Raw genomic sequence first — 26,988 nt, 5'->3', positions numbered from 1 at the left:
GGGGCTTTTTAAAATAGAGATCTCTGGGACCCACGCCCAAGGTTCTAATTCAATAGGTCTGAGGCGGAGCCCAAGAATTTTTCTTTTTAACAAGTTCACAGATATACTGATGCAGCTGGCTAAGAACAAATGGTTTAGAGAGATGGTTCTCAACTCTGGCTATGTAACAGAAATACCTTGGGAGAGTTTATGTATATGTAAAATATAAATCTCAAGGTGATTCATATACACACACATATGTACGTGTGTGTGTGTGTGTGTGTATGTAAAAAATCCCAAGGTAATTCATATACGCACATACCATATATGTTTGTATGTATAAATATATATAATATAAATTCCAAGGTGGTTCACGTACACACTCAGCCTAAGCCTCATCTCCATCTGGAGTGCTTCCTTGACCTTCCAAGGTAGAGCAGCTGCTTTCTCTTGGCTGCCCCACCTGGTCCTATTCCACCATTGCAGCACTGAATGTCATTGAGGCATATTCATTTTTTTGATGGACTTTGCATACCCACTTTACTGTGCAACTTAGGGCAAGTTGCTTCAGCCCTGCAAGTCACTACCTTAGCTATAAAAGGGCAAGTGATACCACTGTGTAATTTTATTATGAGTTTCAAACAAAATGATTTGTTTCCAGTATGGAGTATGTACAGCACAGGGCCTAGCATAGCAGAATGAACTGAAGATGTTACATCTGACTTTCTACCTCTAGACTAGCCCAGTAGAAATATAACAGAAGCCACAAAAGTGTAATTTAAAATTTTCTTATAGCCATATTAAAAAGAGAAAAAGGAATAATTTTGAATAGTGTATTTTATTTAACTCAATATACCCCAAATATTATTTTTTACATTTAATCAATATAAACATCAATGAGCTATTTATATATATTTCTTCATATGAGTCCTTGAAATTCACTCTTATTTTATAGTAACAGCATATCTCTTTTTCAGTTTAGCCATATTTCACATACTCATTAATCATATGTGGCCAGTAGCTATTATATTGGACAGTTTAGTGCTAGATTCAAGAAGTTCTGTGAATTTCCTGAGGGTAGGACAGTGCCTGATTTTTCTCTGTGTCACTCAATGTTTGACACATAGTGTAACAGAACCTACAGTCTGCCCCAATTGAAATAGAACCCATGGGCTGTTTGGTTATGAGGGACCCGATTGCCCGCCGCCAAAAGCATAACTCTCAATACCAGAGTTTGGTGAAAAGAAAATGAATTGTTTACTTAAAGGTTATACAGATTTAGATTAATGGCAGATTTCTGCCGTTAAGTCTTATTCTATTTAAAACACCCACAAACACATAGTTCTGCCTCCCCCTGCCGAACCAGGCCAGTTTTAGAAAAGTCAGAGATACTGTTTTCCTACTTTGCAGACACAGTTCAGCTTTACCACCAGCTCCCAACCATCTGAGCCTGATTGGGGAGGTTTTGCCTGTGTCATGGTGCTCTCCAGCTTTTAATACAGAGCCACAAGGAGTTTCCAGCCTCCTTGTAAACCTCATGAAGTTCTCCTTTCTCTTTCAAAGTTTCACAATTCTCCCCCTGTACATCCTTGCAAGCTGTGTGGTTCTCTCTCTCCCAAGATTGCCTGCCGTCTTATTTTTAAATCTCTGACTCCATCCTGTGACACAGTGGGCAGGATGACTAACTTCAGCCACTTGTAGAATTTTATGTAGGCCCCGTAAGCTTTTGTCACCGTTCTATGGTCAAAGCCCCTCCCATCTCTTTGGACACCCCACCCTGTAACAATAGTAGTGTTCAATAATGTTTATAAGATATTATTGAATTAAGTCAGGTAGTTACATAGCCATAAGATTGGGGACTAATTTACCTATATTTTCAAACTATAGTGACAGGCTAGGGAAACCAGGCAGTGACCAAAGGTGAGGCACTGCCTTCTACCTGCAAAGCCAGGGCAGAGGAGATGGGTCATCTATGCAGCAAGTCTGAGTTTAAAATCCTAGAATGGGAAAGGTTCAGATCTTGGTCCAATATTTGGGTTCCCTTCAAATTAGTCTAATATTAAATTAGAGACAACCAATTACCTAATGACAGAATGAATGACCTTTTTTTTTTGGTAGGATCTTGGAACTCTAATGATTGTTTATATGTATTTGAGTTCTAGTTCCACCATCAATGAGCTGTGTGACCTGGAACACTTAACCTCTCTGAGGTTTAGTTTCCATACCAGTGAAATGCAGAGGATAACAATATAATTTTTCTCATAGAATTGTTTTCAGTAGATCATGTACTGTGACCATGTCTTGAGATCATGTGCTTCTGACATGGCTCCCAATAATCCCTGCCTCCTGGTATTCACTTCCTATGTATCCCCTCCCTTTGACCATGTGCGGAACCTAGTAATTTTATTCTAACAAATAGAATATGGCAAAGTGATGGCATGTCACTTCCATGATTATGATGACAAAGTGATGGGATGTCACTTTCATGATTAAATTACAAAAGGCTGTGACTTCCATCTGGCTAGCACTCTCCTCACCGGAACTCTCTCTTGCCCTCTCACTTGCTTGCTCTCATGAAACAAGCTGCCAGGTTATAAGATGCTCTGTGGAAAGTCACACACGATAATAGACTGTGGAGATCTCTGAGTCTCACAGCTGAAGAGCAAGTAGATGTTGACAACAACCACATGAATGAGCTTGGAAGTGGGTCCTTCCAACTGAGTCTTGAAATAAGACTGTAGGCTTGTGTGAGCCAGAGGACCCAGGTGAGTTGTACCTTCACTAACAAAAACTGAAAAAATTTATGTGTGTTGTTTTAAATTGTTAAGTCTTGGGGTAATTTGTTACACAGCATTGGATAACTAATACACGCAGGCAACAGCTTGACACAGTATCTAGAACATGAAAGTTGTTCAGTAAGTTTAAATATTCTTCTTGGCTGGTGTGGCTCAGTGGATTGAGCATTGGCCTGCGAACCAAGTGTCGCTGGTTCGATTCCCAGTCAGGGCACATGACTAGGTTGCACATCAGGTCCCCAGTTGGGGGCGCGAGTGAGAGGCAACCACACAGTGATGTTTCTCTCCCTCTCTTTCTCCTTACCCCTCTCTCTAAAAATAAATAAATAAATAAATAAACAAACAAATTATTAAGTATTCTTCTTAGCAGTGGTGATGGAAAATTCTGCTATTGGTAAGGGAGTCTTGTTTTATACCAGAGAAAATCTCTACATTATGCAGTCTTCATAAGTAGCCAGGATTAAATCAGATTCACTTAAGTGGAGACATATATATTTTTAAATTGCAGTTCATTCTTTGCACTGGAGTCTGCATTTTCCTGCTCACCCCAGGCATGGTTTCCATCTCATCCCATCACATCCCATTGACAACCAGTGCCCAACATATTCACACTGGGAGGACACAAGTTGGATCGCTTTCTGAGATGGGGACCCATAGGAAACTTAGGGGCTGAAAGCTGTGATAGGCCTGAGAATAAGGTATAATCAGCATATATGTCAGAGGAGTATTTATCCCCCATTTTTCAGAATGTGGCTGTCCTTTGAGAGAAACATTAGTCTCAAGAATCTATACGTCATGGAGTTAAGCATCTGTAATTGTGAAACCTAATCAATTGTGAAATCTAGTTGATCACAATATGTCTGGTCTGGGAAGCAAAAGTGTTAGCTAAAGGTGGTGGTCTATGCATCATCTAGGGGAGGGGGACCCCAAGGAGCAATGACTTGTCAGTGTTTTTTCTGTGCAGGCCAGAGCAAGGGGGCCTTTCTGGCTGGCAGAAACATACACTCTGCTTGACAGGTGGCAGAGAGGAGCTAGAGCATCACACGATCATAACTCTCTGACATGGGCCATTAAGAGCATCCTGCTGCTCTGTGGCACCGAGTCCTTGCTTATTGCACAAACTTCTGATGAGAATAACTCATTTCCCACATATGGTGGCTTCCCACCAATGGACATGAGGTTCTGATTTTCTTGGAACTTACTGTTCTCTCTGGAACTAACACACTGATATTCTGGCTTATTTGTGGGTCTCTTGAGAGTTTGCACAGCCTGGGTCTGCCCCTGGCCTCTCAGACATTAAACAGATATTGCTGCTGCTTCTCAACGTGGAGAACAACTGTGCAGGACCTAGTGACCTCAGGTCCTTCCTCCCTCCCTTCTATTTTTCCTCCTTCTCTTTTTCCTTCTTTGCCCTTCTTTTTTCTTTGCCCATCTTCACCTTCACACACACACACACACACACACACACACACTCAGTGTTTCTTGCATGGATCATGGGACAGTGTTTTGGTTAAGCTAATGGTTTGAGTCCTGGTTCTGTCATTTCATAACTGTGGGCTCCTGGACAGGTTACTTTAAGCTCTCTGTGTCTCAGTTGTAAATATATTGGGAATAATAGCATGTGCCTTCTAAGGTTGATGTCAGGATTAAATAAATTGGTGCAATGCCTGCACTGATATGTGCTCACTCAGCGTTGGCTAAATAATGAGTACTGGGTGCCTGCCACATGCCAGTTCTGAGCTGGGGGCTAGTGATGGATAATTGGGGGACCAGACCTGCCTCCAGGGAAGTTGCTGGGAAGAGAGGGAGGCTGGGACATCAACAGGCCATTTCAAAGCATATCCCAGCCAGATGCTGGCTCACTGCGGGGGCTGGTGTCCTTCGGGGATATTTAGGTCTCATGGCTTTCTATTTTCTCACTGCCATAGGCATCACTGCACAGGGCCAAGGGGTGCAGCATGCTGGTCCAGGAGCCTTGTGTGGGAGGTGGCCTGAGAGAGGGGCAAAACCTATCAGGAGAGGTGGCGAGAGCCTGGGGGACTAAGTTTGCTTGTGTCCTAGGCTTCCAGGCATGCCTCTCCTTGGGCGATAGGGGCTGGGCTTCACACTCTGTACCACTTTGTTGATTAGATGCTTGGTGATGAGGGCTTCTCTCCTGGTTTATGAGCACTGTAGCCTTGGTGGCCTTCTGAGCAGACAGGGGGTGTGTTGGTGAGGATGTGAGTGTTGCATGATCCTGATGAATCTGTGTCAACATAGGGACTGACAGTGGTCTGATTGCTGATGCTGGCAGTGTCCAGGGAGACCTGATATCATTACCAAGAGTGAATGAAGTGATACAATTGCCTCTTTAAAGTTATGGGAAGGGAGTAATAAAATTCACACCGTTCTCTCCCAGGGACTGTGTGCTTTGCTTCTCTGAACCTCCCACTCAAAGGTTTGCTGCCATAGTCTGTTCTCCTGAGGCCTCTGTCATATCCCACTCTTCTTGTTTTGAGAAATGCATGAATTCTGCATCTTTGCTAATAGGTGTTGCATTTTCAGACAATTATAAATTAAATTAATTTCTTTTTGGAATAGGTGATGTTCTGGCATGCATAAAATTCAAAAGATACTAAAGGGTACGCAAAAAATGTCTCTGCCGTTCCTTTCCCCACCCCTACCACCTGGTTCTTTTCCCCAAGACAATTTGTGTTAACAGTTTCTTGTGAGATAGTGAAATCTTCAGATAAAAGAGACCAGGCTTTATATGGTTTATATCAATTCAACACTTCTTTTCTGAGCACGACCAGGTACCAGGAGCTGGAGATTCAAAGATCATGAGGGAATGGTCTCAGCCCTCCAAGATCTCATGGTCCACTAGGGGGCAGCCAGGTTGGCCAATAATTATAATCTGATTCTATTAAAGGAGAAATAGAGATGTATGTGAGATGCAGAGGTGCACCAAGGGGTAGAGAGAGGAAAATAATCTAGCAATGAATACAGGAAAGGGTTTGTAACCCACCTTTAAGCTTTCCACAGCCACCAGGATGAAGTGTTATAGAATTCTTGTCTTCCTTGGTGAATTACTTTTTGATTCTATTAGTCTGGTCTCATAGAATTGAAATCCGTTTTGGACCATCTGCCAACTCTTTTTTAAAAACAGCTTTATTGAGGTATAATTCACATACCAGACAATTCACCATTTAAAGCGTATGATTCAATATCTTTTAGTATATCCATGGAATTGTATATTAACACCACAATTAATTTGAGAACATTTCATTTCCCCAAAAGGAGACCTCATACCTCTTAGTTGTTACCCACCAGTCTCCCCTCCTCCAGCTCCTGGCAACCACTAGTCTACTTTCTTTCTGTATGGATTTGCCTAATTTGGACATTTTATAGAAATGAAATCATACAGCCCTAGCCAGCATGGCTCAGTTGGTTGAAGCATCATCCTGTAAACCAAAAGGTCGCAGTTCGATTCCTGGTCAGGGCACACGCCTAGATTGTGGGTTCAGTCCTCAGTAGAGGTGCATGCAGGAGTCAGCTGATAAATTTTCTCTCACATCGATGTTTCTCTTCCTCTCTTTCTCCCTCCCTTCCCCTCTCTCTGAAATTAATAAGCATGTCCTCGGGTGAGGATAAAAACAAAAAACTATAAATGAAATCATACACATGTGGCCTATGTGTCTGGCTTCTTTCATTTAGCATCATATTTTCAAGGTTCATCCATGATACAGCATGTCAATACTTCATCTCTTTTTATGTTTTTGTAATACTCCATTATGTGGATATACTACATTTTATTTATCCATTCATTAGTTGATGACATTTGGTTGGTTTTCATATTTTGGAGGGGTGTGTGTGTGTGTGTGTGTGTGTGCTATAAACATTCATATGCAAGTTTTTGTTTTAAAAACTTGTTTTGAATTCTTTTGCATATATACCTGGGAGTGGAATTGCTGAGTCATAGTAATTCTATATGTAACTTATTGGGGAAGCACCACATTGTTTTCCACAGCAGCTGCACCATTTACATTCCCACTAGCAGGGTGTGAGCATTCTAATTTCTCATCTTTCCACTTTTAAAATAGGAATTTCCCCCAAGATGCTCCTCTGTGATCACCCACTCAGCTCCTCCCTCTGTTCCTGCGGTGCTCCTGCGATCACCCCACCAGGCCTCAGTGGCGACTTATCTGATAGCTTCCCTGGACAGAGTTCCTAAACTGTGTCTATCTTTTAACTTCACATGTGATACCAACAGGTCACCACACCTGCACTCACTTCTGGAGAGAAGGGAAGATGTTAGGAAGCAGAGAAAGGGAGGTGGGGTCTATACGGTAGCTTTAGTAAGCTCCCCTTTGACCACAGAACAGTGAAGAGTTGCTTCTTTCTCTTGCTCCCCCACTCAGGGAGGACACAGCCCACTCTGGGCGGGTGAGCCCAGTTGGCAGGAGAGGACACAGGGCCGGTCGCCTCGCCGGTCGCCTCATAGGTTTGGCTGAGCTGCCTCCTCCTCTAGTGTCTTGGCCAACATCCCTCTCTGCTGCCACTCTGTGGCCACTCATGTAGGTCCTCTAGCTTTCTTCCATTTCTCCCTGTCTAAGGTACCAGATTTAGCAAAAATACAAAACAAAATAAAAAACAAAAACAGAAAAACAAACAACACAAAAAATCCCACAAAACCAGAACTTCCAGTAACAGTTGCAGTTCAGAGAACCAAAGAATAATTTTGTAGAATAAGTATGCCCCAACTGTTGCATTGTTATATTTGGGACATACTTATACTACACAATTATTTGTGGTCTCTCTGAAATTCAAATATAACTGGCAGTCCTGTATTTTATCTGGCAGCCCCATCTCCGTTTTCTGAGGTTCATTCTGAGGTCATCTAAAGGTGAAGAGTTGTTGCTGTGAATTCTCCCTCTTCCAGATAGTTCCTAAACTATTCACTTTCTATTGTCTCAGTGTGATTTTGGGGAAGTCACCATTAGCAAGTATCTATCAAGACATGTGTTTATTTAATCCTACTGTGCATTTCCAGATTGAAGGCCATAGCCTCACCAGTCCCTGAGCAGATGAATGCGTATGAGCCTGTGCTTTAAAACCACACCACAGATTTTTGAAATTCTAAATATGTCCTGTACATTGGTCCCTTCCCCCTCTCTCCCATCATGCCTCTCTATTTGCTTTTCTTTTAAGGGGAATTTGCTTTCTCTGAGTTTCTTTTGGGAAGTGCTATGCCAACTTTTCACCAAATTCATGTTCTTCAGGTGTCCCATGATCTCTCTTACAGGCCTGTTTGGAACAGAAGTCAGAGCCATCGCTCTCTGGTTCCCAGGCTCCTCTGCAGGCAGCCTTGGAGGTGGGAGACACTTTGACCATCATCCAGGCTTCTGGGACTAAAGGCCTTTTATAATATCTTTTTTTATTTTTATTTTTGCAACTGGCTTCTTGTCCTTGGGCTTGTTGCCTCGTGGTCACAAAATAGCTGCTGCAGCTTTAAGCATCATGCTCATGTTTAAGGACGGGTAGAACACCAACTCTTTTCCCCTTTTCCATCGGAAAAAGTGCTTTTAAGAAGCACTCTCTCCTGCTCTCCCTCACCCCCTGTCCTCCCAAGCCCATAGTGCAAGATTTGAGCTCATTTATCATTGGCTACTACTGTGTCACATAGCCACCCTAGCAGTAAAAGAGCGTGGGAACATGAGTGGTTAGGCTTTCCAGCCTCTTTGGTGAATGTTGGCAAGGTTGGGAATGGGTGTTTGGTTAGCCAGCTGACAGCGTCTGCCTCAGAAGGAAGCCATAAACATGATTCAGATCCAGCAAATCCTTTATTCCCCCGGTTTCCCTCTTAGATGGAATTCAGAAGTCAGGACATTTCTCATGAACTGGAGGTAGACATGGGACTTGAGTTGTGCCAGGAAGGGTGGATGAGAATTAGACATTTTGGGTCAAGAACATGCTAGGCTGGGGAAATGATGGAAAGTCCTAGAGATGAGGATACATAGCAGTCTTGAAGGGTAGTGGGCATGGAGTGGTGATTCATGCAGAGGAGAAGGATATTCAAAGAACTAACTTTAGTTGATTTTCCCGAAACTGTACGCTTGCCTTTGTCAGAGCTGCAGTTTGTCTACATGCATGGAGAGTAAGCAGTGTGTGGGGAGCAAGTGCCCGGAAAAGTTTGCTTCAGTTGTGTCATGTTACCCAACATCAGCTTCATGGGCTCTGAGAAAGTGCACTTCTGACCTGCTCATGCTGAAGAGCCTGTTTGGCTCCAAATCCTACTTCCGAATGGGTTCTTGTTTCTGGAGCCGACCCTCCTGCTTCTCATCTCTGTAATCCTTTCCATCTCTAGGATGATTCCATTGCCCTGATCCATTTTGGGATGTTGTGCTTTGTACACAGATGTTGGCAATTATATCCCTTTCCCAGACTTGACCTCTTTTTGATCATTAACAACCCTGTTTACATTCAGCTCTTGACAACTGGTACCCTAATCTTCATGCTTGAAATCTTATCTTGGCCACCATCTTGGCCCATCCCTCAAGTGGACTTGGCCAAGCCATTCATTCATCCCTTAGCTATGGGTCAAGAGCTTTGAGTGCCAGGCAATGCATTTGTTCTTTATTCAATGGCACAAGGTAGTCACTGAAAGCCATAGTTGGGAGAACCCAAGCCAGGAAAGTGCTGTCTTGGGAAGCTCCCTTTTCAAGTGGTATTTAGAAGGAATGAAGAGAGGTGATGCAGTGATGAGCAGCCAGGAGGATTCTGCAGAAGCCTGTCAAATCTGGACTGGGTTGGGGCAGGGAAGGGCCTGATGTAAAAAAAATATGGAAGTGTATGTCAATATGAGTTGGGACATGATGAGTTTGGTTTGTAATCAAAGAAGTACAAGAGGAAGCCAATGTTTCTAGCAGAACTGTTATCAGGAATAGGAGATGAGGATCCGTTGAACCAGTTTTTGTTTGTTGGGTTGGTTTGTAAGAAGATGCATTTGGCTTTGGGCAAGCTTAGTGTGAAGTGGCAGCAGGGCTTTTAAGGGGGTGTGTCCAATAAGCAGTTGGAGAGATGGCAAGGGGTTTGAGGACAGGACCCCCTGGAGGTGGAAATGTGTAGGAGCTGACTGGGAACAGGGAGGAAGTGGGGCTAGGAAAAGGGAGAAACGAAGGACCTTTGGAGCAGGTGCTGTGTGGAGGTCAGGCAGAGACGAAGGGAGCTCAGAGAAGGAGCTGCAGGCAGGAGGACAAGTGAGCGTCTGAGAAACTAGAACAGGAGAGAGTATTAAACAGGAGGGAATGGCTGGCAATGGCAGGCCACAAGCACCATCCTTTGCAAGGTAAATAATTTGAGTTCTTTTGCTAGATCCGTATCATTTCTGAGTCCAGTCCTGGCCCCATGACAAAGTACCTTCTCTCATCGCCAATTTTCTCCCTTGGGATTTTTTTTTTTTTTAAATCTTTGGAGTAAAGTCATATCTTGCAAGATGCTTTTCCAATATATTAGACTTAAGTTAATTCTGATTTTTATCTGCCTATCACAGTGAGTGAATTCCCCCATTTTCCCCAATTTGAATATTTCTCAGTTTTCAGATTCTTTAAAAACAAAGAATAACTTATGTGGTGTGTTGGTTTTCCTTTTCTTTTTTTTTTGGCTTCTTGTTAAACATTTTCCTTGTGCTTCCTAAGGGGTGCTAGTAGACATTCTTCAGGATTTCTGTGGCCTTTCTCCTTCTTTCTTTTCTTAGCTCATTCTTGTATTTTCCTGGTTCCCATGTCAAAGCCTGAGATACCATATCATGGATTTATTTTATCTTTTCTCAGATTCTTGAAGTTAATTTTGTTTTATAATGTTAACAATAGCTAACATTTGTGTAGTGCTTTACAATTTACAAAGCATCGCATACATTTTCTTATTTTATCTTCACAGCAATCGTGTGAACAAAGTTTAGGTACAATTGTCCTTATTTTATGAACAGGGTGGCTGAAGGCTAGGGTGGTAATAGAAGGAGCCAGGGTGATGTTAGATCTTTGACTGTTTTCTTTCTTTCTTTCTTTCTTTCTTTCTTTCTTTCTTTCTTTCTTTCTTTCTTTCTTTCTCTCCTTCTTTCTTTTTCTTTTTTCTCATCTTTAAAGGACTGATATTTTTCCTCCAAAGAGAAAAAAAAGACAATACATGATTATTTGAGGAAATTTGGAAAATCTGGGAAAGGCTAAAGAAATATATATCACTGGCCACTCCACTGACCAGGAACTACTTGGTCAGCACTTCACGGTATTTCTTTCCAGTAATATTTCTATAGGCTAGTGAAGATTTTATGAAATTGGAAATTAAGTACATCTTGATGTTTGACCCCAACTTTTAAGCATAACATTTTATTGTGAGCATTTTTTCATGCCATTTATCTATTTCAAAGTCTATTCTAGCATGTAGATACATTATAATCTATGAAACCATTCCCCTCTTGTGGGACCTGAAAGTCATTTCCATTTTGGACTTGTGCAAAAGCACTCTGATGACCATTCTTACACCAGAAACACCTGCCTGAATCTCTGTTCTAAGCATTGGGGTGAAATGACTAGACAAAAGAGCACATTGTTCAGCTGCACTGCACAGATGTGCCAGTTTTTATTCCAACAAGAAGCATGCATTTATGTCTATCTTACCACACCCTTGCCAGCATGGAATATTATATTTTAAACTAATTGTGAATACTAGGCATAGAAACAAAATTTCATTGCTTTGTTTAACATTTCTTTGGTTGCTTTGAGACAGAACATTTCCCCTCAACTTATTGTCCATTTGTATTTTTTCCAATAATCTTATTTGTGTGCTCTTTGCTCCAGAGTTTATGGTGCTTTCAAATTTGTCACTGATATTTAAGGCCTATATGAGTTAAGTGCTCCCTAACTCTTGACATCCTCCAGGCACTCCATGCATTCATGCTGTCTACCCCCACTGAAGAAAACACCCTGAGAAGGTGATTGTAGTCCATTGTTAGAGGAAAAACAATAAACTGAATCAACTCATACCAAAGTATAAATGTCATATCCTCCCCTTCTCCAGTAGCCCTCATAGGGCCTATTATCTGGCACAGGTTAAGTAAAGATTTAGATAGGTACAAATATGGTATAGATACTTGTTGAGCAAATGAATTCACATGGTTCCAACGGATCGAATGGGATTAGGATGAGGATGGAGGGGTGGGGGAGCTCTGGTGAGACAGCTTTCCAATCAATATAACCCTTCTAATAGACTCAGTTGCTCAAAGATGGAATGAGCTACAACAAGCAATAATGAGATATCTTGGCAGGGACATCCTAGTCTCGGGGAACTCTAGCATCATCTCCAGGTCTAGTACAGATTGTTCTGATGTCCCCACGGCTTCCTTTCAGCCCATGAATATGGCCTCAAACATTAAAAAAAAAAAAAAAAAAAATTCCCTCTTGGTACCATTGTCCTAGGTCAGGAATGGCAAATATACTTCATCCCATGTATCAGTACCTACAGGCCTGTAGTGGCTGCCTAAAGGGCTAGTTGAGCAGTGTGATACTGCTACTCTGAGTTCTGCAGAGCTGGATACTGTGAATATGAGGGTTTATTTCTGGACTTACAATTCTATTCCATATGTCAGGCATGGATGACATTTAAATTCCTTCCCACATTCTGAGATTCTTGAATTTTCTGCATAGACTCCTATTTGACCATATTAAAGAATTTGTTTTTCAATCTATCTACAACGTTGAATCCATTACACTTTGATGAAGTTTGTGGTAGGCAGACTGATGTTTACCTGATAAAGCTTGTCTCTAACAAAACTGACTAAAATTGACTTAAGAAATATGGAAACTTAATTGTTTCTTTAACAAGAAACCCAGAGGCTGGTAGCTCTAGAGGGCTCATTTAGCAGCTCAGTAGAACAGAGTAAAGAGCAGAATCCAGTGAAACTTGAGTGGGGGCTGGGGCGTAGGGTGGGAGCAATTCCTTTGACCCTCTCCTGGCATGAGGACAGGTTTCCATGAGCGGGCAGGCACACGACATAAGTAGGTGGGCCTGGCCAAGAGACCAAGGAAAAGGGCATACTATCGGTGCTTGGCACCATGTCAGGTGACAAAAACATGTCTAGGGCTCTTTCCTACTTTCAGGAACTTTCAATCTTACCATTTATCCAGGGAACATGACTGACAGGTATGAAACAAAGGCCATTTCTGTCTTAGCTTGGTCTTCATTCAACACAAGTTCGTGTCCTGCCTCAAACTTCTAAGCCAGGGGAAGCTAAGTTCCTCCAGAAGCAGCTCTTAGCCCTAGGGATACGATCTTTCACAATAACGCCCGTCACCAACATTTACTGAGTCGTCACTATTTGCACAATTCTAATCGTTTTTCTTGTGCTACTAAAACTTTCATCAGTTCAATGGAGCAGATAATCATATGATCATTCCTATTTTACACATAAGGAAACTCAGCCATTGAGAGGTCAGTCGATGTTCTCAAGGTCTTGCATAGATAGAACATGGTAGGTCAGGCATTCAAACTCAGGCAGCCCGATGCCGAAGCATGACTGCTCCCACGGATCACCCCTTTCTGTGGAAGAGATTCTTGTGTATCTCTCTGAGACAGTTGGATCATGAATGCTGGAAGAATGTGCTGATCCTGTGCTATGTGGTCCTCGCCTCTCTGTGCCTTGGTTTGCATATTTGCGAAATGAGGTGGTCACCTAATATTCTCAAGGTTCCTTCTGCCCAGAGGTCTGTGAATAATCCTCTAGAAGGTGGGCAGCCATGGCTGATGTGTGGAGGAAGTTAAACTCTTTCTGCTTTTTAAATCTTAGTTTCATTGAATTCTCACAGACATAGTGACAAAGAGCATCCGATAAAAACCCCCCAAAACATCTCAAATGGTATTGATAGAAGCTAGGGGGATTCCCAGAGGGAGGACCAGGCAAAGGCAAAGGATGTGATGGAGCTAGAACCAATATGTGTCTCTCCTGATTCCTCTTCCTTTGGAAGAGGCAGGGAGTGTGAGCAGGCCAGTTCATTATAAGTGTATTTACTATATTGATTTCTGTTGCTTTAACGAGAAAAACTCCTAACAGGACATGCAAATTGCCTTGGGACCTACAAATCCTGCCAGTACAACCAGTGTGGTGATTTCTTCTATGAATAGTGTCTCTGGGTGTTGGAGTGGAGAAAGAGAATAGCCCAGGGCCATGGGGTGGGGAGATCTGACCATGCGATCTTGGCCTTGAGAATCTCCACTGATGAGGATCTTGGCTCCCCAGTCTATGGTCACAAAAGCTTACCTCCAGCAACATGCTGCTGTGGGTCAGACAGCTGGCTCTACCACCAACCTCTTAGCCTCAGTTTCCTCATCTGTGAAATGGGAAAAATAGCAGTACTTATCCCATAGAATTACTGTGAAGAATAAGGGAGTTACACTATGTAAAGCACCTTTAGAATAGCAACTGATCTTGTGAAGTGCTAAAAAAATTTGTCTCTAAAATATTTCCTTGCCAGTCTGGAAGCTTCCTAAAGGCAGAGGTCTTGACTCCCTGTTATAACACCATGCCCACAGAGCTGACTACAGTGCCTAGTCTGTAGAGAGCCTCCACATGTATTTATTGAAAAAACGTTGATGAATGAGAATGCTTTGCAAACTGTTAGTGCAACACAGGAATCTGGCAGAAATATTTATTCCTTGTTTTTACCACTGGGCTTCCCTTGGGATTTTACTGTAGTTCAGAAACTGGAAGGTACTGGACACCTCAGGTCTGGTTCACTGGTCTTCCTTTAGGCTCTTCAGGGTCTTGGGACCCAGCCATTAGTTATCACTGGCCAAAGTCTTGAAGACACAAAGGTCAGCTGAGAGAAAGAAGACAATGGTTTAGTATTGCAGATCTACTGCATACCTTTGGCAGAAAACTGCTCTTTCAACCAAAGCAGCCATCTGGCACGCAAAATCTCATCAGGTCCAGAAAGGTAATATCACAGAGTAGAGCTGCTGGTGGTGGTGTGTGTGTGTGTGTGCAGTTGTGCATGCGTGTGCATGTGTGCATGTGTGCTTGACTTTTTACTGAAACTTGTTTGGGCTATATTGTTTTGAAACAGACACATATATTAAGGCTCTGTAATTACTCTTCACTTCCATCAAAATTACACTCACTTATATTACCTCATATTGGGCTACCCTTGTGGATCAGTCTTGGTTTTCCCAGTTCTTATACAGACACCAATATAGAAACAGTGTCCTCACTGTGAGAAGAAGAGAAGAGGCTCCATGATGTGTGTCACCCGATTCCCAGGCTCAGGTGGGGACAGTGGCAAAATGGGGAACATGGCCCCCTCTCAGTTCTGGCCAACTGATGTCAGTGGATTCTAAACAAAACTCCAGGACCACCATTGCAGGAGGTTCCAATTTTTCAAGAGAAGGTAAAAATCTGGAGCCTTATGACACAACAAATGAAAGAAGCATTTCGCATGCTGTGAATCAAATAACATCTCCCTGCATCCCCATTCAGCCTGCAGCCTTCAGTTTGGGGTCCTGCCAGAAGGTAGGGAGAGAGTTCAAGCTCAGATGAGGCAGCCCGGAGCACAGTGAGCACAGCGCTCCTCCCCATTGGTAGGGCTGATCTTCATTCAGTGGCTGAAGGAGTTCCAGGGAGCAGCGGCTCATGTTTGATTACGAGGTAGAATGCATGGGTGAGGGAGCTGAGGGTTGGCGAAATCCGGAGGCCAGTTTAAGGCAAAGCTGGGGCACAAAGCACGTCTCCTGACACCAAGCCAGGGGCCTCTGCTTACAGAGCCCCACAGCACTCGGTGTTGTTTGTGAGACGTGGGGCTCGTTAGGGCTTGGCCCCTGCAGGCTGTGTGTGTGATCTTCGACAAGTGACTTTCCTCGGCGTCTTGCTTCCCTCATCTATAAAACGGGGCTAGCAATAAAACCTACGTCCCAAGGTTGTTGCAATGTGAGAAAAGTGCTGAACTCAGAATGTGACATGAAGAAAGGGTTCACGTTCTGACCACCATGTAACCACTGGTCGTACATTATGTGCCAACTGTATGCAGAGACAGATCCTGCACCAGGGTGGGATGGGAAGAACTCATGTCTTCCCTTAACAAATATTTCAAGGGCCAACTATTTACCAAGCACAGTGCCCAGCACTCAGGAGAGAGTGGTGAACAAATGGGGCTGATCTGTGCCCAGTGGGACTTAAAATCCAGCAAGACAGGCAACCCCGTTAGTGGGAAATCCACCCAGAACAGATGATGAGTGATGGGGCCTGTGAAGCAAAACTTAGAAAAGAGAGGTCAGGAAGGGATTGACCCCCCCCCTTTTATACACATAAAATACAATATTTGAAAAATATTTAAAATTCTAGGGAAGTAATGTCTAAATTAAGACTTGCAGATGTTAAGCTTGACACATCTGGAAGTGTCCACAGGTAGCTGGCTCCAACAGGTGACAGAAACATAGCGCTGTCATCACACAAGTGGGATTTATCCCGTGTGACCGACCGGGTGAGCTCACTCAAGGGATGAAGAGATACACAGAAGAGGTTCAGACAGAAGAAATATGAGACTGGTCCATCCTGCTGTGGGGAGCTTGGAATGGTTGGATAGAAGGTGAGCCCCTCATCTGGGGACGACAGCTAGAGGCAGGCTGCAAGTAATGGATGGTAGAAAGTGAAGAGGCAGTTGGGACCAGCACGTTGAGGAAGAACGGAGATAGGCATGTTCTGCCCATTGGGGTTAATCAGAATGAAGAGAGGCTGAGCCAGGCTAACAATGCAGAAGTCACTCAGGATCTCCGTGTTGCCCCAGCAACAGCATCCATGGGCTTTCTGGCCCCAAAAGGTCGGATGGTGGCCAAGGAGCAGCAACAGAAGCAGATGACTGTGTGAGAGCCGAGTGCTCTGTGTGTGTGTGTGTGTGTGTGTGTGATGCACATCTCAAACAAAAATTTAAAAGCTCTCTTCGAACCTTCTGGTGTCTTAATGGTGTGTGCTATGTGTTAATCCTGTGAAAGCTCCAAGTGCCCTTAATTTGAAAATGTTAATCTCTCCTGCAGGTGCTGTTTTGGTTAAATAAATTTTCCCCCCTCAGTGCGGTGTTTTCATTTTGGGGACGTCTCCTGTGCCAGTTTCAAATGTTTGTTTTCAGGCGCAGTTATTTGGCTTAATAAAAAAATGTAATTGCAAAGCAGTCCCTGAAGGGTAATGGTTTTTACTGGCATTAGGTAAATTTTTTAGGTGGCCTTCCTTTCATTCCTTCCTTCATCACTCATGAGCAACTGTGTGGGGAAGGAACAGTTCTAGGAGAGCTAGAAGAAAAAGGCTCAGGTGGGAGAGTCTGGGATACAGACATGAAGGGGCTACACAGCCTAGCAGAGAAAAAACAAAGGGGCGTACAGATCAGTCACATACACCTGGAAGAGCGCACCATAATGAGTCAGTGCTCGAGGGGGCGGGGGAGAGCCTGGATGCTTTCAGCTGCAAAAAACGGAAACCTGACTAAGAATGGAGTAAACAGGAAGCTTTAACTTAGCATGAGGTTGGAGGAGGGCCATCACTGTGCATTATTCTTGCCCAGTTTATCTAAGATTGTTGTTTATCTCATCCTCCTGCTCTGCCATTCGGCTAGTGTCTATGATGCCTCTTGGCCTCAGAATGGCTGCTGCACCACATCCCTGTGAGGGAGCATCCCAAGCTCAGAGGAAGAGAGGAAGATTTCTCTTCGAAGTGCTTCCCTTCCCCATTTTTACTCAAAAGATTACCCAGCCTTTGGGTCCCAGATCAAGTGCCTTGCCTGGTCATCCCATGAATATAGCCCCCCTTCCTCTAAATCTGGCAGTTTTGGGTTTGCTCCACTTTGTCTCAGGGCACACGTGGCACTTCACATTATAACTATTTGTACTTGAAAGCAGATCTTGTTGATCCCCTTTGAGGACTCAGGAAACAAACTGTCATGAACATAATGGAATCTTTCTCTGATGAATAAAAGTCTTCGAGTGACTTTAAGCCATCATTCTGGAGGTCTGGAGGATCCAAATTTCCTTATGGCTGGCCTGGTTTTCCCAAATAAAACCTGGAGGGAAAAGTTACTAATGAAGTACGCTGGTTAGTTGGCTAGTGATACTCTGTTATCATTCCTCAGGTGTTTATGTGAATTAGCTTTCTTTGACAGAGTAAGTTCCTTGAGGCCCTTCACTAACACTGTCATCTATCATGATACCTAGCAACCTGCAAAATACATAGTATATGCTCAATAAAAAGAAAACTGTTGGATTAAATTATAGCCACATCTACATACACATCTCCTTTTTCATACTCTTCACTATCAGACTGTGGTGACGTGTTTTAATTAAAAGACTGAGATTAAAAATGGAGCCCTGATGAGTAAACATGGTAATATATAATGGAGGGAATAATTCACAAGCTTCCAGCCACCAGAGTTTAATTAATACTATTATAATACCATTTTATGTCATCGGATACTCACCATGGGGTTGGGGTGGGAGGGGATGGCCAGGCCCCGGCAGGGAATATATTAAAAAAAAGGGGAGGGGGCACTCAGCCTTCTAGGATTCTCATTGACTGAGGCCCAAAGAGGACTATTTCTCCTTAACTTGTCTCCTGGCTTATTTAGTAGGTACCTTTGTTCCAGAATTTACTTTTTTCTACAAAGTCTGAATTTCAATGCACAATTGGCACCACGCTATTCTTCCCATAGGAGTTGCTTTATTTTCTTCTTTTTTCACCCATGGGTGTATATTCCTACCCCATCCACTCATTCACCCATCTATCTATCCATCTGCCCACCCATCCACCTACAGATGCACCTATTCCATTCAGTGGCTTGCATTGCGTGCCGTTTTGTGCCAAGTACTGTTCAAAGACAGAGTCCTACATGATCCAGCCCTCCCTTACCTCATCTACCACTTTCTCCTTCACTCTGGGAGGGTCACAGCAGCCTTCATGGTATTACTTAGACAAGCTAAGCTTGGTCCTGCCGCTGGGGCTTTTCATTGAAATTCTCTGTGGCTGAATACTTATTCTTTTATTTCTATCAGGATTCTTCTCAAATATCCCTCTAGTATTCCCACCTCCCATTGCAGTTATTCCTGCTTTGTTTTTCTTGGATTACTCACTTATAATTACTTGAAATCATGGTATTTACTTATTTGTCATCTATCTCTACCCCTAAAATGCAGGCTCCCTGAAGACAATAATTTTCTCTATCTTTGGTGCTGTATCCCTACCTCCTTAAAGAGATCTGGGCACAGAGTAGGTATTCAATAAGTATTTGTTGAATGACTAAATTAGTATGGCCTTAATTGTGACCTTAAAAAATTCAAAGTATATTAGTCCCCCCTCCCCTTATCCATGGTTTTGCTTCCCTTGGTTTCAGTTATATGTGGTCAACCACAGTCTGAAAATATTAAATGGAAAATTCCAGAAATAAACAATTCATAAGTTTTAGATTGAGCACCATTCTGAGTGGCATGATGAAATCTTGAGCCATTCTGCGCTGTTCCACCTGGGATGTGAATCATTGCTTTGTCTGGTGTCTCCACGCTCATTAGTCAGTTAGTTGCTATTTTAGTTATCAGATTAACTCTTTTTGTATCACAGTGCTGTGTTCAAGTAACCCTTATTTTAGGTGTTGTTGTTAATCTCTTACTGTGACTGATTTAGAAACTAAACTTTATCATAAGTATGTATGTATAGGAAAAAACTCATAGTATATATAGGGTTCAGCATTATCCATGGTTTCACACATCCACTGGGGTTTGGAATGTAGCTCCCGTAGATAAGGTGGGGACTACATTATATTGGGGAGATGAAGAAGATATCTATGTTGATAAATAAAATAAAAGGTGACCTGTGCTAAGAGCCAGACAAATGGTTTCTGATCATCAGAGGACAGAATGGGCTTGTTTTGCAGAGGGAGGAGGTCTCGGAGGGCTGGGGACACTTAGATAAGGTGGTGTAGCTAACACCATGGTTTAATCTCACATATCCTCCCCACCCACCCTGGCTCCCCTGCGTCTGTAATAGACAGCGGCCAGCCGTGCACACTGGCTCTTCCCACTCAGACGCCAAGTTCTTGGTTCTGGGTTTTTAAGGTTCCAGGGGAGGTTGCTCAGTTTGGGCACCAGGTGGCCCAGGGGGCCTGGCAGCACTCACCCAGGACTGAGTGAATAAATACCTCTGCTTCCCCGATCAGCACAGGGCAACGGGGAGGCGAGGCAGGCTCACAGCCTCATGGTTCACTGTCCTTCACTTCTCTCCCCCTCACGCTTTATTCATCTGCATTTACCTATCTCACAAATCCACATGCCGGGTCCAGATTTGGGGGATTGGCTGGTCAAACACAGCTTCAGTTGTCCTGGGTAAGGATAGGTGAGGCTTAATCCATGCAGCACTTGTTGGGATCCTGGAGAAAACAGTTTTCTCTATGCCTGAGGCATCATTATTGTTAATAATGATGATATCAATCTAGCTCATCAGGACCCACGAGTACTTAACTAAGAAAAATGCCTTTTTCGTCATTAGTAAATATAAAGTGTGCCCACTCAATCAGAATGACACCCCAGACGGGCGAGTTCGCTCCTTCCTTGCACCCTGACTGCTCGTTTGAAATCCTGCTCTTCTCCAGACGACAGTGTTTATCTTTTATTGATGTTTCAGCACTTTGACAAATACATTTTTCCATGAAGAGAAACATAATTAACTTAAGTCATTTATATTAATCACAGGGGGGGAAAAATCATGCAAAACAGGGGTAATTTTGTATTGAACAAGGCATGTTATCTAATGAATATAGATGATGCTGATTTATGTGTTTATCCAAAAAGCATCAGTGGGGAAAAAAAAGGCAGCATCAAACTCCACCCCATCCCCCCAAATAGCTGAAAAAACAAATCCCTCAAGGCCTGTTTAATGATACTTCCTGGTTTGGCAGCATCATGCCCACAAATCGAAAAATAAAATGACTTTTCAAGTGTTTACAGAGCTCGAACAGCAAGAGAAATTCTCTCTCAGTGTGGGTGTCCTCTGAGTGCATCTCAGGGAAGCTGTAATTATTTATTCCTGCAAACACTGGGCTGATGCAGCCGGATCTACACAGGTGGACGGCGTGGACCGCTTCCCACCGAAGCTTCGGGATAGGACCTGAGGTGCGTCATTGCAGGGTGTGGTCGGCGGGGGCATAGCCACTGTAGCTCCGGTTCCCCAGCTCAGCAGGGGGCTCCATTTGATGGGGAAGTGCGGTTGGAACGATTCACTACTGTGAACCGGAGTGGAACTGCCTCCATTTGTATAGTTTGCTCATCTCCACACACTCACGAGTAAAGTGGTTGGCTGGGGCTAACAGATGCAAAGAAGAGAGGTGAGTGGGAGGAGACCAGGCAGCATCACAGAATGTTCCTGCCAGAAGCCCCAACTTGGCATGAAACCCGCCCCTAATTTTCCCATTGAGGAAACTGAAAAACAGAGAATAACAACAGTTGGTATTTATCCAGGGGTAGTGGGCTCTGGAGCCACACTGTCTAGATTCAAATCCTGCCTCTGCCACTTGCTGTGTGACATTGGAGGAGTCCCCTAACCTCTCTGGCCTCAGTTTTCTGTACCTCTACCAGGGGATGGCTAAGGATGAAAAGAACACTCACTATGTTTATTTTCCATGTTTTAATTGTGGTTTTAATTTTATGGGATAGGTGTTATCATTGTCCCATTTTAAAAATCTTAATTTTTGATTTTAGAGAGAGGATAAGGGAGGGCGAAAGAGAGGGAGAGAAACATCAATGTGAGAGAGAAACACTAATCGGTTGTCTTCTGTATGTGCCTTGACCAGGGTCTGATCCTGCAACTGAGGCATGTGCCCTGACTGGGAATCGAACTGGTTACCTTTTGGTTTGCGGGAGGATGCCCAACCAACTGAACCACATTGGCCAGGGCATTGTCCCCATTTTATAGATGAGAAAACTAAGGCTCAGGAAAAGGTGGCTGCTTCTGCAAGCCTCCACCAGCAAGGGATTGGCTGAACCAGACCCCAGACTGTGGTCTTTCTCAGAGCCAAAGCCTCATGAAGAAGGGGAGGGAAGACGGTCATCCTGCCTGAAGGAACTACCCTGGGGGGAGCATTTGAGCAAGACTTTGGGAACTCTTTGAGGGCTCTGTTCTGTCCGTTTTCTTTTTGTTTTATGTGGTCTGTTCCCTTTACTGTCACTAGCCATAAACATCCCTACAAAATCTCAGGGGACAGCAGCCTGCCTGGGGGGTAGGGAGGGGACAGTTTAATGAGCTATGAGAAGGTACCCCAGGAGTATCTGGGTTGAAACTACTGGGTGGAGGCAGCCAGTGTGTGAAGACAGAAGAGCCTGTGCTGGAGTTTCCAGAAGAACAGAGAAAGGCCGTCCTTGGAGCTGGTCCAGAACCCAGGTGGACAAACTGGGATGGGCAGCCTGTTCCTGACCACTCGGCAGGTTAATGAACAGCCAGGCCAGGAAGCTGGATCCTTTATTGCTTCTTTCTGTTGTCTGTCCTGGACCCGCAGTGATTTCCTCTCTACCTCAATCCCCCAGATAGTAGCCCCTAGAGGTAGAGGGCTCTGGAACCAGACTCTCTGGGTTCAAATCCTGCACCTGCCATTTGCTGTGTGACATTGGGAGTCCCCTAACCTCTCTGGCTTCAGTTTCCTGTACCTCTCCTAGGGGATGGCTAGGATGGAAGGAGTCAAGGTACACTCAGATTAGAACTGTGCAACACATGTGTCAGCTGTTATTATGATTATTATGAAAAGAGCCGAAGTCCCATGAGCACTCACCTCCTTATCTGTGACTCCTCTCAAAGCCCTAAGGAGATGTCAGGTTTGAGATGTTCAGGCATAAGTAGGGAGGGGCAGAGAGAGAGCAGGGAGGGCCCAGGAATTGCTGGGAATAAGGAGGCAGGATGCTGGGCAAGTGGTTTCCTCTTACTCTGTGCTCCGTACCTCCTCACTCACTGAATAGGCTGCATGCAATTTGTCTCTTGCTGGGTCCACGGCTCCCCAAGCAGTCAGGCCAAGTGGGTGCCAGGGCCTCATCCATCCTCAGCCAGTGGAATGGTGGCACTGGAAAGCCCATCTGTCACTGTCTCCAGCGGCATGGATGACTGGTGTGTCATCTTTGACAAATGTCTGTACCAGCGAGCTCTGCATGTTGTGGGTTCTTACAGATGCCAAAAACTCACAAACACAGACGGGCTTCTCCACAGGCCAGCGAACACTAGTGGGGGCTGGGGCTGCTGTGGATGGGGGTGGGGGCAGGAAGGGGGATGACAGAGGGCAGGACAGTGACTGGAAGACCTGGGTCCTGCCTCTCACTCTTCAGGATGCTTTGGGCAAATCATTTCCTCTCCCTGTGCCTGGGTTTCCCTGTCTGTGAGGTGGCAATAAAGGTTTCTGCCCTGTCCTCAGGGATGTCATAGGAACAGCCATCATTTTCTTCACACTGTCAGCAGTGGTAGCAGCTAACCTTTATTAGGCACCTGCTGTGGGTCAGGCATTTTGTGCACGGGAACACTAGGTCACCAGATCCTCAACCAAGCCCATCTTACTGATGAGGAAACATTCACTAAAACAATTCAGCTGGAGTCCTGTAGCAAGTGGCAGAGTTGCCTTAGGGTCTGGGCATGCATGCTCCAGGCTGGGAGCTGGCCACCTTGACCTGTAAAGGGCCAGAAAGTCCTTGTCCTATATGCTTTTCAGGCACATGGTCTCTGCTGCGTCTACTCAATTCTGTTGTTCTTTGAAAGTCAGACAATAAACGAGTGGGTGCGGCTGCGCCAACACGGCGTTACCTGCCACAGCGGCCACAGGCGCGCCTCCTGCTCTGCGGTTCCAAATCAAAGGGGCTGATTCTGAGAAAGGGCTGTTCACACTTCAGGGAGGCAGTATCCGGTGTGGTTGAGAACTTGGGCTTGGGAGCCAGACTGCCGCATTTCAGCCTCAGCTGCGCTCCTTATTGGTTGTGGGACCCTGGGCAAGTGACTAGTGACTTACTAGCCCCATGCCTCCGCGTCTTCATCTATAAACTAAAAATAATGATACTGTCTACCCCATAGGGCTGTGGTGAGAGGTAAGTGAGTAAGTGCCCATCAAAGCTCTGAGAGGAGAGCCGAACACATCACGGACGCTGGGTATCACCAGTTCTCACACGCCAGGGACTCTTTATCACCAACACCCAAGAGTCTGATGCCTATTTACTTACTTATTTATTTAATCCTCACCCAGGGCATTTTTCATTGCTTCTGGAGAGGGGAAAGGAAAGAGAAAAGCATCGATGTGAGAGAGAAACATTGATTGGTTGCCTCCTGTATGCGCCAGGACTGGGGATCGAACCTGCAACCCAGGTATGTACCCTGATCAGAAATCAAACTCGCAGCTCTTTGGTGTATAGATGACACTCCAATCAACTGAGCCACCTGGCCAGGGCTGATGCCCATTTAAGTGGTGAGTTGGGCAGGAGCTCTCTTGGTTCTAGCTTTCTTCTTTCCTCCTGCTGCCACCAAACCAAATTCTCAGTGGAGAAAGCACCTGCGCTACCATTTGCTCAGCTCCTAGCCCCCTAGGATGCCAGACAAAGAGACCTTAGGAATTAGCTGCTTCTTGCTAGCATAAGGACACCAAGGTCCAGAGAGGGAAAGCAATCTCCTCAGTCATCCAGCCTTCAGGTGTCAGATTCACTTCTCCCTTCTCCTCAGTCAATACTCTTTCCCAAAGTCGGTAACCTCTTTTCAGACCAGTTCTCCTGGCTCGAGCAATGCAAAGCATCTTTCTCCAGGCAGTGTTATCTGGGGGAGACCACTCCCTAATGCCTGGGTCTGGAGAACAAGTGTGAAGTGCGGATACGGAGCCCAACCTTGTCCTGTCCAACACAAGCCTTGGAGGCGCCTCTGTCCACCCAGGCACCGAGCCCAGCTCATCCCCAGCCCAGGCTACTGTCTCCTTGCTAACTGCTAAGATGCCTCTATCCTTTGCTTGTTGAATATTCCTTGGGGAATGACTTGAGGTAACATTTTCTAGAAAAAGCTTGGAGTAGACACTTTGTAGAATATGCACACAAATTAGTCAGGGGGCACTTGAGCTCTCTCGTAGTCAGTACCTGTGGTTGTACATTAGGAAAGAAACAGAGTCCAGAGAGCTGAACTGGCAACTACTAGTTAAACCCTAGTGGTTCCTGTTGAACATGAACAACTTCACACAATATCAGCCTCAGATGAGGCCTCTCCATGACATAAGGCAACATGATAAACACAAGGATTTTATCAGAAACCCTCCCCTCCGATGAATGAATATTTTTTCTCCCAGGCGACACAAGTGACTTCTCTTTCATTATCAATGACACTTCTAGCCTTGTTCCCTTCCTCTTGCCTCCTAGATCAGAATGATTAAGACACCCATTCAGCTAGATGCCCCTGCTTCCTGACAGCATACAATGTGGAACAACCTTTGTGTCCTTAGCCCTCCCCAAAATCATACACAACAAGCCCAAACCCTGTACCAGCCTCTTGCTGAGGCACCCTGCGGTTATCTTCAGTGCCTGCTTTCTTGTTGCTGCTACAAGTTAGTGAACCTCATTTTGTTTGACACTGAGGTGCTCCTGGTGATCTTTGGGCCTTGGGCTTCATCAACATATTGATCAGTATTGAAACATGGCTGAGTGAGGTGAAGAAGACGTGTGAGGTGATGACATGAGAAGGTTGAGAGTCATAGAAAACCAATTTCTGAGTCCTACAGAGAATCAGATGTTTTACATGTGGTACAGTACATCGTTTTTATAAGGTGGATTCTGCCATAAGCATTATTTCATTTATGTTCTTTATAACATCAGTGAAGTATCAAAACTTCCTTTTGTAGACAAACCTGAGGCTCAGCAAGCTTAAGGAGGTTGCCTGTAGTTCTTCAGCTGGCAAGTGGTAGGGCCAGGAGCTAGGAGTCTTCTGAAACCAGAGTTGGTGCTTCAATACATAACAACAAGGTCCCAGGCACTTTGGGGTTCTTGCTATTGACAGCACCAATGACCTTAAGGTGGGCGGTCTCCTCTAGAACATGCCAACCACATGGTCAGAGTCAATGAAGGTGTTTTGATGACCATGGTCTCTCCATCTTCAGAGCAGACATCAGCCCCCAAGGTCAGGCTTCCAACTCATCTTGTCTGAAGGATGCTGCTTTTGCTGCTGGTCTTGCACTGGGAATTGAGGGGCAGGGAGGAGCCCCACTGATGCCTTCTCCTAAACTCTAATTTCTGCATCCATCATTCTACATTTACTTTTTTAAGCTCTTCTTTCTCTGGAGAGAATATACAGAAGGGGACAACTTAACCTGATCAAAAGATGTCTATAGTAGAGTAGTGGGGAGCATACCTGTCTTCATGAAGCCTCTCCCCCAGCTATACGAAGAGGCACTTCCCCGTTAGGTTCTATGGGCCTGCACCCATGTGGAAGAGGGGATGTCTGTACGGTTGCACTTTAGAAAACAGAAGAGGTGGAGGAAGGAAGGGAGGGAGGACTTTACAAGCACCCACTCCATGACAGGAATTGCGCTGGGTACTTTGCATGGGTGTGGGAGCCCATTAGAGTTTGATTTTATTTTAGTATAAGAACTGTTACTTGGAAGCAGCTGGTAGTGTGAGGATTTTGAACATGGAGAGGCGCTTTCGTCTTTGGAGCCCACTTCTCTTATTTTAGGAAAATCAGCAGGCTGAGCCCTTGGGTAGTGAAATGTAGACCAGGTACCCAGCCATTGTTCTTGGAGAAAATGGTGATCTCAGCCAAGTTTGATTAGTTATTCTTTCAACAAACAGAGAGAGTGTTCAGTCAGCCATGGAAATTTGGTGTATTTAATCAATCTGTGCCCTCAAAGAGTAGAAAATATTTCCCTAATTACACATACCTTTGAAGTCCCTGGCATAGTGTGGTTTCAGGCTGAATAATCCTGACTGTGGGAGATGTGGCTTTGTCTGGCCCTGGAAGCCAGCTCAGCCCTGTGGATTCAGGTGTGGGTTTCTCTAGAAGAATGACATCATCTCACCTTTCACTGGGTTGGAAGGTTCTAGTGGAAACTCAGGGGGAGGTAGGGTCTACTGATTCTGATGCAACAGTGCTCAGCTGGCCTGCCCCATGGTGTCTACCAAAGATGGGCAGAAGCGCTGAGCTGACAGCAGGGCCTGTGGGCACAAGAGTAACGAT

At 44.5% G+C, this 26,988-nt stretch overlaps 1 long non-coding RNA gene across 2 annotated transcripts in view; it reads left to right on the top strand.

Annotated features, from left to right (window-relative positions):
* The window catches only part of LOC150006977 (uncharacterized), a 33,531-nt gene that overhangs the window by 4,374 nt on the left and 2,169 nt on the right, over nucleotides 1-26,988 (top strand). For both annotated transcript variants that reach the window (XR_016511777.1, XR_016511776.1), the window contains exon 2: nucleotides 24,032-24,150. This is a non-coding gene — a long non-coding RNA (uncharacterized LOC150006977). The remainder of the gene's footprint in view (nucleotides 1-24,031; nucleotides 24,151-26,988) is intronic.

The sequence above is a fragment of the Furipterus horrens genome, unplaced genomic scaffold (assembly GCF_987537825.1).
Source record: "Furipterus horrens unplaced genomic scaffold, mFurHor1.1.pri manual_scaffold_6, whole genome shotgun sequence".
Taxonomy (NCBI): domain Eukaryota; kingdom Metazoa; phylum Chordata; class Mammalia; order Chiroptera; family Furipteridae; genus Furipterus; species Furipterus horrens.
Note: the sequence above shows the minus strand (reverse complement) of the source record. Positions and strands in the feature narration are given on the sequence as shown.